The 17160-nt window shown below is 44.3% G+C and overlaps 1 protein-coding gene across 2 annotated transcripts in view; it reads right to left on the reverse strand.

Annotated features, from left to right (window-relative positions):
- hivep3b (HIVEP zinc finger 3b) overlaps positions 1-14606 on the reverse strand; it is a 40453-nt gene extending 25847 nt beyond the window's left edge. Inside the window, exons 1-2 of one of the 2 annotated variants that reach the window (XM_086310937.1) lie at positions 14359-14606; positions 618-788 (exon numbers count right to left, since the gene is read on the reverse strand). The gene's annotated coding sequence lies outside the window, so the exon portion shown is untranslated. The remainder of the gene's footprint in view (positions 1-617; positions 789-14358) is intronic. The other variant, XM_086310936.1, reaches the window with a different exon arrangement.
- Between the last annotated feature and the right edge of the window lie 2554 nt (positions 14607-17160).

Genomic DNA, 17160 nt, shown 5'->3' on the forward strand with positions numbered 1-17160 from the left:
CTAAATCCCTTTCTTGCTGGCTATTCCTCTAACTTTTCTGAGAAACAAAAGAAGGTAAACTTTAGCCACGCACAGCATACTCATTATCTTTTTCTTTACCACGCTGCTGTAGCATCATTAAGTGCCAGTGTCTATATATCTGACAAAGTAAGCTTTATATTGTGAGGACAGCTACCAGGAAATCGCGTCCGCATGGCTGCAGAGGGTAGTGATTATGGAAAGTAGCTTGGTGCTCATTGGTAAGTGTTACCATATATAGAGGCAATATATCATTTGCAATTTCTAGTGTAACGGCTAAACCCGGTTATTATATATCTGCACAGTATTAGTAAAAGTCTTCTGAGATCATTTTGACTCACACTTCAAAGGCAAAAAGGGTCTTCTGACATGTAACAACTTCAAAGTGAGCAAACGCATTGCAGCTGAATGGGGAGTTACTGTAACAGAAGTGAAACAAACGGAAAAAAAGAAACAAAACCTGTCTTCGGACAGCTCAGTGCCACACATCTGAATGCATAACTTGCAGCATGCAAATGACATACAAGAGTGACAAAGCATTGTGGAGGGAGGGAGGGAGGGGTTAGCTTGAGCAGATAAATATAGAAAGAGGAACTGACATTTTCAAAAGCTGTCCTCCCAGCGCTCGCAAGTTTCAGTGATGCGTAGATGTCAAGATCACAGTGCACAGTCTCCCACGCAGCCCACCGTACCCGCCGTTCACACTTGGCTGCTTTAAATTTGCTCTCTTAGTTGTGGTGCGAACTGAAAAGTGTTGGCTCGAGGCAAACCTGCGATGAGATGAAGGTGTCCAGTTAATTGAAAGGAAAGGGGACAAAGATGCAGCTCTTGGTATTAAAGCCATGTGACGAGCACGTGAAAAGCATCCACCTGAATCTCTTGGCAGGTTACCTGTATAAAAAGGTTAGAAAGTTCTCAGATTACCCAACAATGAGGGGGGAAATATGCTATAGTCAAAGAGCACCCTGATTGCGTTTATAGATTCCCACATCAAGCGATTTTTTATCTTGTGACAGCGATCCCTTGGTGCGGTTACTTTTGTTTTTGCTGAATCGATCTATTTTTCTCGATGAAGTCACCCAAGTGGATTGCTCCCCAGCGATGGAAAAGCCGGTGCTAGTTCCTCTTTTTGCAGCTGCTGTACTGCATCCTGTGTGAAGCTGCAACAGGTACGACTTAGCGCTGGCTGCTTGGTGCGTGACCCGGCATCAAGCTTTATCTGCACATCTAAGTAAGGGGTTATTTTGTTAATTCACGCCGCCATGCTGGAGCTGCTCGTGCTTTTACTGAGGCCTACACAAACACAGACACGGGGGAAGAGTCAACAGGTGGACGCTCACCCTGAGTGTGTTCAAACATGACAGTTGGCCTACAGAAAGTAGCAACACAGCAAACCTCGGTCCCCACCTTCCTGTTGCTCGGTTGGCAGAAGGGCATTCTTCTGATCAGGGAGTTTACTCAAAGCTAGCCCAGGCCAAGTAATTGCTACCCACAGTGACAAACAACTCCATTCAGTCTAAGTGTCGGTTTACAGTTTACTCTCCCTCCTCCACTGCGAGGCCCTGCTGACCATTCTGCTTGGTGCCACGCTGCATTAGTGGCCTGTCAGCAGAGCCTCTCCTGACGCATCAACGCCTCGTCAGCCTCCAGACCCGATGCGCTTATATACAAACGCCGTGTGCCACAACCCGTCTGTTTGTGTGTTTATTTCTCTGAAAGTGGAGGTGTGTGTTATGGAGAGAGAAGGAAAGAGTGCGAGACGCAGAATAACAAGACAGAGAAGAACAGAATGTGCAAATGCGTAGGAGAAAGGCAGGGACAGAGAGAGAGAGAAGGCTCTCGCATGTGGTCATTTCGTGTTTTCATAAAGTGCCTACAACCTGTCCTCAATGATCCATTTGCCATCTGAGACCAACTTTAAAAGGCTGTCAAATGCATTTACAATATTCAGCCTCTGTGTCTTGAGACCAATGCCCCCGGTCTGAATGAAACAGTTAGTCAATCACGCACAGAAATCGAAACAAAAAGTCAAACTGCACGTTTTCTTTGTGGAGTCATGAACATGTACAGATGCAGAAAAGTGTTATAAGTTTTTACTTTTCCCTTAAGCAATTATGAATGACAGTGATGAGATTTTTAATTTTCCCAGCTCCGTGAGCATTAACGCTGTCAGCATTGCACCCCATCCTCAACATCTGCGATCAAATGCCACAAACCACCTTTCCAAAACCTGGAAACTGAATGATGCCCACAAACATCCATCAGTCCATCCAGCTTCAGCGTATCCAATTTAAGGTCCGAGGGAGGGTAAAGTTATCATAGGGCGAGACCTTGGGACAGGCTGCCAATCGGCCGCACTCCTTGCACACTAACAAGGTGAAAAACAATTGTCACAATGAATAAATACAGAAATATTTGACCACCGTTGCGCTGAAAGTAAAGAAATGTATTCAGATTGTATTTAAACCAAACCAGAGCATCAAATAAAGCATCTACCTGCCCTGATATGTTTTTATCTCACTATACTGTAAGTTTTCAACTGGAAAGCTTGTCGTTTTTGCTTGATGAAATCATATCCAGTCTGATAACACAAGACAGATGGAATATGGATATACTGAAGGTTTAATGAGAACAAACGTGCATAATCATCGTGCTGCTTTCCCTGCGTTCATCTCGTCTTTCCAGCTGAAAACCCTAGAGAGCTAAAGAAACATAGCTTCACTGTACTGTAAACACGTGGTAGGAAGAATTAAGATGTCAAGATGAGTGTGTCAACACTTGCACGCTGCTTAGAAACAAAGTGCCAGCATTGAGCAAACACTTGCACTTGTCTCTCATTCCAATACCAAAATCCGAGTGCTGCTTTACGGAGGTAATTTGCTATTAACAAGTGTGTGAGAGATCCAGAATTTATGTGTGATGCCTTTGTTTACGCTTTAGATGAACCATGGCAAAAACTCCTGCAAACCAAATGCCCCAGACAGACAGAAATGTGTCACTGGCTACACTCACTCACGCTGGGATGTACAGTCTAGTTTGGCCGTTTGGGATGGTAACGCTGCCGTATCACTACAAAGACACGCTGCTCATGAAGTGTCATATTGTGCGTTTACGGTATGTGACACACGCGCTGTAGATGAGCATTATTCTCTCTCCTGACCACCCAAACTAGAGGTAATTGAGCCCAAAGGTCATGTGACCCGCTTTAGGGGTATTAACTGTGCATTCCTCCATTTGTTATCGGCCCGTAAAGATCTCCTCTAAGGGAAACCTGACTCCAAAAGCCAACTCGCCACCTCTTCTCCCTCCTCTCCCTCCATCCCTCCCGTCTCCAGAGTTGCATCCTTCTGCCTGCGAGCCTGATCATTTGAATACAAAGCAGAGAAACAAAGGTGTCCTTAAAATAGAGATGCTGTCTGCAGTGTGCTTTCAAAGAACCACACTGCAGAGAGAGCGAGAAAATAGAGAGAGGATGAGAGGGGGGGGAAAGGGAAAGAACAAGAAGGAGAGAAAGACAGCAAAAACAACAGGCATATGGTGAGCAAATGAGACACTGTATTGATGTAGGATAGGTGGACAGACACATTGATTTCCTGCTAGTTCTTCTCTGGTTATGTACGGCTGATTTGTCATCCAATCCAGGTTGAAGCACGGTCTCTGAACTTGCCCTAAGCCGGGCTTCACAGGCTTCTCTGTCTCAGTATACACACAGTGGATCATTATGTTACCGCTCAGAATGTTTTCTGTGAGAATCGAGCATGATAGAGTGCATGACGAAGCAAAAGTATCAATTCTATCACCAATTAATTAAATGCTATCCTAACCAATACTCTTACTGCAGTTTAACACAGGCACAACAACACCTGAAAACAACACCTTGACAATGCAAGTCACAAAACTCAGACTCTTACATCTCCCTGTTTAAATGTGGTACTCCGGTTCCACCGGAGAATTTGGAAGAAACTAGCTGCCTGGCACCATTTGCTTTGCGTACCGTCCACCTTTTAAATAAGTACATAGATACTTAGTGGCATGAACACAGAGGCTTTTCCAACCCTGCAGATTAAATCAAAGTGTTTAGGGACAAAGTCTTATAAATAGCAACCAATCAGAGATCCCCTTGGAGTTTCACAGACCAGGTGAAGGAGCAAAGCTCTGTGCAGCATAAACTGTAGAGACAGCAGTGAGAAATGGAGCAAATAAGGTGGTTAAAATCATCACTGGATGATGGGGAAATCCTGCACACTCAACAATAATTGGATGGCAGGCTAACTGAGAGGTGAAGCTCAGCGTGATAAGCTGACAGGTGTCTTCCAGACTAAACATGCGGTTAAAGCGGTTTCAGGGAACATGATACCACGCTCATATCTAACCATTGAACATGATGCTACAGCTTAAAGCCACTCAGCTTAAAAGGGTACGAAGGTCGGATGGGCTGTTTCAGTTTCGGCACCTCTCACAAAGCTCATAAGGCATCTCCTTAAAACAGTGATTTGTTTAACCTGTTTAAAAATCAGGCAGGTTTTTATTACTGGACAGAGCTGTGACTGACTGTGTGTCTGTATTATACTAAAGCATTTTACCATAACAAACGACTCCGACTTTAAATATCCACTGAAGGCTCATAAGTGTGTTTCCAAACTGCTGAACTGCTCTTCTAAGGAAAAGAAAAGCTCTAACTGGATGGCTTCCATGTAACAAGCTTACATGCTAAGCTTTTATATCATAGTTGGACAGGAGGAGATGCCTTTTCATGCACGCTGGACAGATTGTCTGATTTAATTTTCCCCATTCTGGGAGATCGTGGCTCAAGAGTTGGGAGTTCGCCTTGTAATCAGAAGGTTGCCGGTTCGAGCCCCGGCTTGGACAGTCTCGGTCGTTGTGTCCTTGGGCAAGACACTTCACCTGTTACCTACTGGTGGTGGTCAGTTGTCCGGCAGCCTCGCCTCTGTCAGTGCGCCCCAGGGTGGCTGTGGCTACAATGTAGCTTGCCATCACCAGTGTGTGAATGTGTGTGTGACAGGTTGTGTAAAGCGCTTTGGGGTCCTTAGGGACTAGAAAAGCGCTATACAAATACAGGCCATTTATTTACCACTGCTGGACCCAGAGAGCACTTTTAGATGAACCTCTCAGAAAACTCAACAAACTCTAAATTTACAAAACAAATCTGTGCCCTTGATTTGAGGAGGAGCTATTTTTGATATTAGATTTAGATCATCTTTTTTTTTAGTCATCATGCAGCCTTGAAGGTTTACTGCATGGTGTGAAGGTTACTCTTCTAGCTGAATAAAGTATTTACGTATAACGCAGTAAGGCGGTGTTTGCCAGAGTGTCAATATTGTGAGGTAGGAGAACGTGGAACAAAGATTAAAAGATACAGACTTGATTTTCTGTCTTCTTTTCAGTCTGTAACAAAGACAAGTGCAAGTGTTTGCATTCACACTACAAGCTAAACAATCAATAAGTCACTAAAGTCTGTTCATTTTCTAGAAAGCTGAAAAATAAGGGAAACCCTGATGAAGAGCATGTTTGATTCATTGGTTTTTATGGTCAGCTTCTACAGATCCAGTCTAGTTTCAACTAAAAGAAAGCACATGAATTGAGAACAGCACCAGAGTTCAATTAAATGCATTTTTAAAACAAATCAGTTCAACCAAAATAAGGTTTATTTTGGTTGAACTGGACCCGAGTGTTTAATGTCATCGTGAAAAGAGTAAAAGATGAAAACAGGCCGTGTACTCCGGTAACAGATAGACAGAGTTTTCTAAAAGTACGGAAACTTGTTTAGAGACCATGTAAAAAGCTGATGAGCAAGTCATAAGTCTGAACCCACAAAATTCAAACAAATGGCAAGATGTGCCCTCCAGTGAGCCGCTAAACTGAGAGTGAAAATCTAATCTAAAGACAGAAAATCGAATCTGCCGACTCTCAGATAGGATAACTTTCATTACTGTAGCAGTCTGACTCAAAAAAAAGAAAACATCGACTGTGCATACCGTCGAAGTAAAACAGTTTCTCTGCAAAAACGGCGAAATCAAGGAGGCTCTGATTGAGAAGATGGAGCGAAAGACAAGTGGACGAGTGACGACTGATTGAAAGTCAGCGAGAACACTTCCTGTACCGATACCATAAACATAAACTGATAGATTAAAAAAATGAACATCAGTTTGCAGACCTGCCCAGCCTGTGAGTACAGCAACTGTGGTTTGGCATGTGTTGTCAGCTTCGGCATGAATCTTAACTTAAATCTTAACTAAAATGTGAAAAAGATTACTGAATTGGACGGTTTCAGTAACAGGGTGTTAAGCAGTTACAGTAGAAAGTGTGTTACTGCACTCCCACCCATAGAAGAACCTGCTGCATTTTACAACCTTTGGCTTTAAAATGATAACGTCGGTATTTGGGCGCGTTTCGGTGACACACAGTCAGCAGGCCTTGGCAAATGAGAGGCAGAATACAATGCAGCACACTAGTCACCATGAAAAACTGCACTGGGGATAATCTGATAACACTGTAGTTACACAGAAAAGCAATAAACTGTGCATTACATAGATTGATGGGGTAAAACACCGGTACCCTCAACAAAACAAACCACAGCTCCTGGGTTTAGTGCTTCATGAGCAAAAAAAAAAAAAAAAAAGGAAGAAAGAAAGAAAGAAGAAAAAGTTGAGGAGAAGAAAAAAACGTTTTCAACTTCTTGATGAAAACAGCAGTTAACCTATGACACGTGTTTCACCATGCTCCCCGTGAACAGTAGTTACAACTGTAACCAGTGAAAGAGAGTTTCTATCCTTGCAACACGCACAGCTCGCACTCATAAGACAGTGCACGCCATGCACCTAACCATCGAATCCTGCAGAGCAATTTCAGTCCGGGTTTACAATCTCAGTGGAGAATGCAGCTCTCCATTCTACACCCTCCAGCCCCCGTCCTCTCCCAAACCCTCACTAGGGTTTCTCCTGATCTCCTTCTTCTGTGTTATTTAGGCACTCCCACAGTAATGGACACTCTACTTAGGGTGCTGCGAGTGGGAATCCAGCCCCTGCCACTCCAGCTCGTGAATATCAGCTTCTCAGATTTGCTGTGAGCATCCACTAAAACCTGGAGGCTGTTGAGAGAGTGCGAAACAGAGACTGGGCCTGGCGAAACAAAGAGAAAAGGACTCTCCCTCTGTCTTTTACTTCAACGCATGCTTCCAGCCGTGCATCTCAAGCGCTCTCTGTGGAAGCTGGTGTCAGACTGAGCCAGAGGACCCCTGTGACGGTGTAAGACTGCTTTAATGACCCAACTTTTCCTTTAGCTCTGGCCTCTTTCCTGGCTGGGAAACCTGTCATTAAGCAGACATAGAAGGCACGGGGAGGAGAAGGTGGGCGTCCTCAGAGGAAAAGGGCACTACCATTAAGCATATTAGAGTTGCAGAATGTTGATGAGAAAAAACAAAACAGCGTTTGCAGTGACTAAGCTGGGGCTGCTCCCTAGCACTGTGCTGACGGAGCAAAGCTGGGAGAAAAAACAGGGAGGAGGTGGGGGACTACCTGGGTGCAAACATTGGGACTGCTGACTGTTTGAGGTTGTTGAGGACAGCAGGATTACATAATAAAAACCACTGTAACATCTCAGACTTAGGAAGAGCTTCCTACAGCAATCTCTGTCTTTTCCCTCCAAAAATAAACGCTCTCATGTCTCCCGCAGTCGTCTGCTTTTGTTATGGTGGCAAATCCTTAATTATGACTTGACTTATAACACCCAGTTAATTTAATTTCACCGCTGCGTGCCGCTAGCTGAATAGTACTGCAAATCCTTTAAAAGGGGCGAATAAGGAATGGATGGATAGATTTATTTTGCAGGATTTTCAGCCTCCACAGTTTGCCCTGTGTTTTGGGAGGGGTCTCCTCCCAACTTTACCCACATCTCATTCATCTTAGCTCCCGGGAAAGCCAAGACTTTTAGCATCCAGTTGTGGATAAACATCCACATGCTTTTTTTTTTTTTCCCATTTTCTATCATCTGTTTATTTTCCCAATTACACTGGGTGAGTCTGTGTCAGCAGCTCTGGGGTTTTGCACTGGCAGGAGGCGGAGAGAGGGAAGGGAGTATCCTCTCCCAGGGTGAGGAAGTTTCTAGAGGAAGCATGGTACAGACAGTCGTGTGCGTGCGTGTGTGTGTGTGTGTCAAATACCTCGTGGTCATTATGATAAGTGCAGAAAGAAATATATTTACAATTGTGTAACAAAAAAAGAGCCAAAATATAAAAGACAGTTTTCTTCCTTCTTTCCACACATCCCCTAATAATGGGGCTCGTGCTTTGCCTGCTGATCCGCTCAGATTGTGTCACAAATGTGTCATGAGATTACTTCACTAAAGCCACGGCGTGTTGTGGACATCCTTCACATACTTGCAGGCCTTCTGGTTAATTCTGAGGCTGACGGATAAACTCGTCTCAGTAAGGATTTATGAGGCTTTTCACACAGACAACTAAAAAAGCAAACGTGGTTTTGAGACCTGAAATTTAAAATTTAAACTTAAAAACAAAACAAAAACAAAAACAAACAAGAAACTAAAACATTATTTCAGGCTAAGAAGACAAACAGATTTCTGTCACAGCCCAAAGTTTTCAGGGCCAAACTGCATCCGTCTGCTTCTAAAATGAGGCAACAAAATGCAAGCAGTTAGACAATCAGAGTGTCAGAAAGCCCACTGTTTAGCTCCCTCCTCATTTAGAGGCCAAGCCAGAAAGTGAAGCACACCTATAATAACGCTAATTCCTCAATAAACAGGAAAACACGGGTCTGTGGACTGGTGGAATTTTACAATGACAGCCAGGGTGATAATTTTTCTGTTTGCCTGTGAAAAACACGGGTTTGTTGATCACATGGAGCTATTTTAAAAGCTTAACTCGACTTAGATTGACTATTAAAAACAGTGACTCAAAGCTGTGCTACAAAAACAAGTTTTGTTTTTACATTTTTCTGGATTTATTTCATTTAAAGCCTGACAAAAAACGACATCAGATTAGGGAGACTGCCACAAGTTGGTGAATTATCCGAGTGAAAAAAAAAGTTCCTCTGAATCAGTTCCTGGACATATTTAACAAAATAACCTGTAATCTTTGCAAATTTTAGACCTTGCCTAAATAAATCAAACCTGTTCGACAAAATCAAACCAGGAAGATTTCCCACCCCCCGTATCCCCTGCACTTATTGCAAGCAAGGAAAGACCTTTTGCTTTGGAACGGCACCAATGTAGCGTGAAGAGATACATCTGACAGTGTTACACTGGAATATGACAGGCACTTTGATTTTATTGAAGTACAGCAGTCGCTCTGTCTTCTGTCTAGGCCAAGCTAGGAAAGTTATCTGTAGGAATGCTCATGCAAATATTGACCTTCAATTAGGTGAAACAGACACCCGCGCTTAGGGGCTGCAATATGGAGACATCAGCAAAAACATCGTACAGGCAAACACGTACAGAATACATCTAAGTGTGCAGAGTGTATGTAAACACATCGTGTGTCAATACGCCTCCTTTTAATGCCAGTGTACTGACAACTGCAAAATCTGAAGACTTATAAAGGTAGTTTTAACCTCAAACAGGATGTCAACAAAGCATCTGCAGCATCACAAAACCACAAAAAACACGAGCTATTTGGTGCTAACACAGAACAAACGCAGACCAAAATGTGGGGAGTTTCATGACCTTTAAAGTATAAAGAGAGAATGGCCTTCCCAACTGACACCAGTTGACCACACTCTTGCATAATTAACAGCATCTAAAGTGAGGTGTTCTTTGCATGACCTTACCTGACAACGTCAGGGCATAGCTTGCCTAGAAAGACTGTGAGAAACAGCAAATAGATGCACGTGTGCAGCCCACAGCCCACATGTGCATTTTTCAGATTAATTATATTTTTAATACAGCATCGTATTCACCGGTTCGACCGATATATTGGATCACACCGCAGGGCATGGCAAATATATGTAAAGAAATAAATAAATAAGGGCATGCCCCGGAGTTCCCCGTAAGCCAACACAGCTCACATCATGTAAGGCACAGCAAGTAAGAAAGAACGGCGCACTCTCCCTCCCTCCCCACTTCAGTGACAGTGACATGGCTGGGGAGGATTGTGCTGGAGCATCGCCTGCTGTCTTGATTTGCTCGGCAGATCCACGGCAGGGTTGGAAGGATTCTGCCCTCCCAAAGCCCTCTTACCCTCCTGCGGAGCAGAAATCCCCTCCAATCCTCACTTACTGCTCCTGCAGGAGTGCCTTACTCACTGAGACAAAGGACTCCATTAGAGGAGAGGAGAGAAATCAGCTCTAAAGAGAGGAGGGAAAGCTAGTATGAGGACATGCACACACACATATAAATATATATATATAACTATATAAGTGTTCAGCACTGTGTCTGCATCGCCTGCATAGTTTACACACTCTCATGGGACTGATATAAGATGAGACAGATTGAGAGCCTGCATCTGAGGACACAGCAATAGGATTTCAGAGAAGTTAAAGCAGAGGTAAACACTAGTTATCTTTGCAGGTGTCAGTTAATGAACACAGATTAGAGCGGTGAACAGGCATCATCTGGAGATTGCAATCTGTGCAGATGCATTGCACGCTGAGGGGTGTGGTCAGAGCGGTGTCTTGGGAGTCGGCAAGTGAAAGCGAGAGATTTGGAAAGTGGTGGAGATATCTGGTAGTGAAATATAATAACTTGCCTGCACCATCGATCAATACGCACACTGGGTGCGTTCTCTTTCTTTCAAGCCAACAGATGCAAAAAAAAAACAAACAAACTGGAGGATTATATGCCTGACCTCCAAAAAGTGCGATTTAATTCTTTCACATAACTGCTAACTCTAAAGCTGAAACTTTATCGTGCGTGTTATCACTTTTGCTTTTGTGTTTTTTCAAGCACTGATCAGCCTCGCCCCCAGTATTACACAAAGCTCAGCAGTGATATCCTGGCGGAGCCCCCTTTCAGACATACCTGTGGTGTGGAGCACAGAGGCTTACAATCATACTACAACAATAAGTATTGCAAAATGCCGGCCGCTGCAGACAGCGAACCCCGTGCACAAAAATGCCCTCCGTGTTGATATAAGGAGAAAACACACAGATTGTTGCATATCCTAAAGACGACAACAGAAAATACAAATCTGGTGATAATGGCAATTTATTGGGTCTCGAGAAAAGTTGGGAGTTAGGATGTAATCAACTTGTCGCCTATTTTCGAAGAAGGATTGTCATTACGTGCAGCAAACCTCTCGACATTCCACTTGGCTACCAATGGTGCTCGAGTGGGTAATGATTAACGCTTACGGAGGGAGTGTTCGAGCGAGTAACCACTTTGTTGCGCTTTCTCTTCCTGTAAGAACCTTCACTGCCTGCACGGACATCACCGTCCAAGATTATCATTGTATAACCTGGACGAGCACACCTGGGAGCGGGCCAGGTGGCGGCACTAACACACATACGGCACAGACTCTGGTCCCTGCCTGGCAAACACAAAGAAACTCCATTTGAAGGGGCCAGCCAATACACAGGCCCGGGTAGGAGGCTGAGTGTAGGCCAGACACTGATAAACAACTGTAACCCCTGCAAACAAACACAAACACACACACTGACCTAAATGACACCAAAGCAGAGTCATGCACTACACAGAAGGCCACAGGGCTAGATAAGTGAAGAAAATGCTTTTTAATATTCAGAATGCATTACAGTGTTACTGAATGCCTGCAAAAGGATTATTGGGCTACTGGGGCATTTGTGAAGTTGCCAGATTGGCACTCCTGACCTCCATTTTACTCTGTGTGCATTTGTGCAATTTGTGTATCCAAGACTTGTTCCTGGTTTACTGTTTACTGCCTCTGAGCACTACAGTGCATCTATTCTTCTCCGGTGCCTCGGAGGAACAGGATTAGTGACCAGCCACAGAGAGATGAAAGATGTGCCCTCTTACCACACATCTTCAACATGTGTTCTTTTTTCCCCCATGAAGATCCCAATAAAACCCCTCAACATCCTCTCGAAGAAAACAAGACTTAAACCTGCTCGCACACACCAACAGCACCAGAGCCAACGCTCGGTTTGAATTTTCGTAGAAAGGTGTGACGCCGTCCGTGAAACATTTCGCGTTAAAGGTTCAGTCTAAACTGCCAAGCTCGCTTTGAAAAAAACCACACATGCTCCCCGACCTTCCTGCTCCGGTGCTACAGTGCTTATCAGACCTTGCTGTCTGCAGGGGATGCATCTGAAGGTTTGAGCAGGAACTCGACAAGACCCCTTGCTGCCAATGGCATTTCATGCAGTAAATCAACACGTTGCCACCTGCAAGGTTGAGTGAGAGTGCGAGAGCTGCAGAGGGTATGCCAGGTGACTGTGGGTGCACGTGAAAGTAGGGATATGGGGTATAAGCTGTTATTAATTGACCAGAACTGGCCTGTTTTCTCAAGTGGTACTCGTGCCAGTGGGAGAGACACCAAGACATAGAGCAGAGTCGAAGTTCTTTAGTAATCACTGTTACTCCTGACACTTATATTTGCTCTTATTGTGCCTGATCAAACTTATTGCTCAAGACTTCAGCTACGACACTGAATATTTTTTATATAGTGAACTGGCATTGCTAATCCGTTGACTTGTGTGTATACACACACACACACACACACACACACACACACATATATATATAAAAACAGGTTCTGCAAGACCTTCGTTTCCAACTTTAAGACGTAGTAATCTCTGACAGCAGGTATTTTGTCCAATGACCAAATCCTCCACGACGCGAACAGTCTTGGAATTCTGCAAGGAAATGGAGCGGCGCTCTCCTCAGGTGCCTGCTGAGCTAGCGCCTTCCTTCAGCCAGCAACACCACAAACTGGTCTTGATCCAGGCCAGAGTGGAGCACCGTAAGTTCGCCACTTTCTGCTGATTCACTAAGAAATAATTGCATATAGGCCTCTCTCCCTTTTCACCCCACACCACCTTTACTACTATGGTGTGACATCTTACTGTATCTTTGTGGTGGGACTTAAAAGAGTACAGCTGGCAGACGTCGCCAAGGACGCTGCAGCATAGAGGCTGCTGTGTTTGTTTCCTTTTCAAATGCTTGCACTGATGAGGTACTGAACCTCATCTCCTATGTAAAACACAACAAAACAAAACAAAAACGAGACAGCATCAGCTGGCTGTGGTCTTCATCTACACAGAACAACAGATTTCAAGTGCTATGATTTCAGATTTCAATGCTTTCCTCCCCACTGCTGTCAGACTCCATAATAAAGACTTTAACTGATCAAGCACACACATCCATACATATGCAATAATACTAAGTGCAATAATCCTTTCTGTCATCGTTGTATTTTTACTCAGTTGTATATAGTATTTGTATTTGTATTCTATTTTTATCTTATTGTATATTTATTTTATTTTATTCTACTGTATATAGTATTTTATTTTATTCTATTCTGTACAGTTGTGTACTGTATTTATTCTTATTGTATTCTAATTTTTGCCTCATAACTTTTGCACTGTCCACTTCCTGCTGTGACAAAACAAATTTCCCACGTGTGGGACTAATAAAGGTTATCTTATCTTATCTTATCTATCCATATCTCACTTCCTGTAAAAGTAACATCAGAGGTGCAAAACCATGACTTTGCCTTATGCCAACTTCTGATTTTACACAGACAGATAGAGTTACACTAAAACTCAATGACACAACTTCAAGTAGATGAAAAGACCAACAAAAAAAAACCTGTTTTGTTAACTGAGCCCATCTATCATATAAAAGCAGATCAACAGAGTACAAAAGCATGATGTCATCGTCCAAAAATCTGCCAAGTGTAGGTGTAGCCCATTACAAATAACTTCACAGGCCTGATCGTGAATCGCGTGTTTATGCGTAGCGTGCGTGTGCTAGCCCCCCATCCCCACCACTCCTGCTCTCCTCAGCCGGTTAGCTATTGAGGACAGCCGGGGTGAGTGAAGGTGCATGATGAAGCATATGCTGTCAGCTGTATATGTGCAGCGCCCCTGCCGCTACTTCAGCGTACAGTACTTTGGTGAAAAGGGGAAAAAAAAACTCGCTCTGCTGCTCGGGTCCGCTACACGCAACACATCTTTAATCATTTATCACCAAAACGCATCGCTCAACTTCATATCACACTCACGCTTTTCAAAATAAATAAACACCAAAAATAAAATAAAATACGGCCGGGATCAGCTGTCAACTTCACACCGTGTACCCCTCCCCTCTCTGTCTCTCTCGCGCTTTCTTTCTGACGAGCACCACAAGCCAAATGAAAGTAAGTAACAAACAGCCGACACGGTTCATATTTACCAGCTTGCTACAGTGCTGGCGCTGCAGCCATTTATCCCGTTGCGAAGGAGCCAGAAGTCCGCATTTCCTGGATTGTGATGCGCCGGGATCAGCTGCTGTGCGCCCGGGTTTCTGTGCAGGGAGGACCGGAGGGGCTGGTTGTGCTTCCCACTGTTGTGTCAGACCGGACAGCGATGCCACGTTCAGCAGATCGCCACAAAAAAACAACATCTCGCCCTACGCAAGACACACTCCGCGGTTCCGCACCACCCCGCGCGGTAGGTCCGGTGGGCACCGCCCTCCCGTCAGCCTCCACCAGTGGGCTGGCGCGCCGTGCCCCGCCTCATGAATAATCATAAGCTGTAGAAGGACGCCATTGGTTGAGAGGAGCGGTTCCTGGTTAATGCTGTTAATTCTAATTAGCTAGACAAGCTCGCGCAGTGAGCGTGAGAGTTCTGGAGTCAAACTGAGCCGTTTATCCACTTTGTTTTCCTCCGTGGACCTACACCATCACCGCACACCTCCATCCTGTACCACAACAGTCTACTTGAACGAGTGACTGAGATGACATCACACAAAAGATCTTAACAATGATTTGTTATGAGCTGAAACCATAAATGAATTAACTTCAATTGCGCAAGGGTGCTGTGCCATTCTGCAGTTTTAGGACCCGATACCAAGTAAATACAGGGCCAATGTAACGATATCCCTAAGGATACTTTTAACCTTTAAAGGGAGCTTATGTAGGGAACCGTGTTATGTTTATGAGATGAATGATCATCAGTTAGCCAAAGTTGAACCCATTTTAATGGCCAATTGATTACTGATTTTTACTTTCCACAATAATTGCTTGATATAACGTTATAACAGGCCTGGTATGTAAATGTGTCTGTCTCTAAATCATATTGGGTATGATTCAGAGACAGACACATAAGTATTAAGCCTATCCTGCTATCGTGCTAGTACCGTTCCAATATCAATACAAGTTTAGGGATGGACACTATCGATATTTGGATCGATCTGCTCACTTCTAGTTTGCAGTTTTTGGCAGACACCCGGCTGCAACGGGTGCTGATCTGTTGACCATGGCTCTCTGACCTTCTCCTATTTGTGGGCCCATAAGTAGGGACTTATAGGAGGTAGATGCAAAAGGTCAATGAGAAAGGCATTCCTGGAGATCAAATGGTAATCAAAGGCCAGTGGACATCAGAGTGCACGAGTTGTGGTAACTGGCAGCCGGAGCTTATCTCTTCACCTGACTCACCCATCGTCACTGCCAAGGCATCCAGCAACTGAATTGCACATGTCCTGATGTTTCACTGGAGAATGCACTTGTGAGCGTACAGTTAGTCCTGCTCTTTTGTGTCTTATATTTTCTGAGCTGTCTGTGCATCTGCATCCAGCACAAAAACTCTTTGTTCTCGTGGCTGAGAACAGCTCTGCAGCGGAGAGGGGAAAAGGAAAGGAAAAGTGCGAGGGAGGTTGAGAGGGAGGGGTGGATGCGAGGAGAGGTGTAGAAACGAGAGGATGGGAAAGCAAAGAAAAACGGCGTTAGGAAGTGAGAGACGGAGGAAGAGACAGTGAAAGGAGCGGGGACACGCTGTGGTGTGAGCGCTCCGGAGTGCTACAATATGACTCTGACGAGTTTATGTAACCAGACCGGCCTGGCATTTGGCTCACAGCAGACGCCGGGTGCGCTAACTATTATATAACTGCATTAGCTGCTCCTCTGAGCTGAGGGAGAGCATGCGCACACACTCAGACTTGTAGACTTCCAGCTTAGAGCAGAGGGACTGCTTTGCACTGTAGCCTGTGCTGTGCGAGAACGTGGAAATACAGAGGAAGTTCATCAGTTCAACAGGAACGAGCAGAGCTGTTAGCGGACCATACATATTTAGTGGAGAGAAACTGCACAGCGCAGTCTGTCGGGAATCAGCATCTTCCCATCATCCAGCAACAAGTTTCCAATCCCGAAAAGCCTAATTGGGGCTTAATGTTGGGTAAATGTTTCCAGTGCTCGTGCAGTATGCCAGCAGGGTCCAAACTCAATTAGCTCCCCTGCATGCAGTGCATAATCCAATGGGCCTGGATTCCACTCTTAAAACCCAATTACACCTCAGACAGGCATTTCCAGTCATTCCGTCAAAGAGGTGGTCAGGGATGCATAACCCCTAACAAAAACGGTACTTATCTAAATCAGCATCAGGAGAAGTCAACACCGCTCACTGTTCAATATTTGCAATATGAAAGTGCGAAACAAAACTGAAATAGTCTCATGCTTTAGTGCGGAGGCGGAACTCGTTCTTGACTAAAATGCGGCCAAACACTGACATTTGCAAGCCGAGATTAAGGTCAGGGCTAACACTGCAAGTGATAACGATTGTCTGAATCAATCTAAAATTAAAAATCCCAGCAGGCCTAACTAAGCATGGCTGCAGAGCTACACTAAGTGGCTCATAATCAGCACATTACAGCTCCCGATTATTACGGCGACAAATTGCATCTGATGATAACAGAGGAAATGAAAGTGAGATTTATGACGCTGGAGCCAATGGCCGAAGACGAGGAGAGTCTTAAATCTACTCAATGAGAAAACCAGATCTCACATTTGTACACCTGATGATAGCAGGGGAAATAAAAGTGAAATTTATGACGCCTGGCTAATTTGTTCTCGGGTGCTGGTGCTGCCTGAATTCAGAGGCTGTTACATTTCAGATGGGGCTAATGAAAGAAGAGTGTTTGTTTAATAAGTCTGATTGTTTTATAATGTAAACGCTCCAGTCAGTGAGGGAGAAATGAAGAAATAGGAGATAAAACAGTTTT

The sequence above is a fragment of the Aulonocara sp. 'chitande type north' Nkhata Bay genome, linkage group LG11 (genome assembly GCF_057382095.1).
Source record: "Aulonocara sp. 'chitande type north' Nkhata Bay isolate Kocher_YH1m ecotype deep benthic linkage group LG11, A_spYH_male_GT1.1, whole genome shotgun sequence".
Taxonomy (NCBI): domain Eukaryota; kingdom Metazoa; phylum Chordata; class Actinopteri; order Cichliformes; family Cichlidae; genus Aulonocara; species Aulonocara sp. 'chitande type north' Nkhata Bay.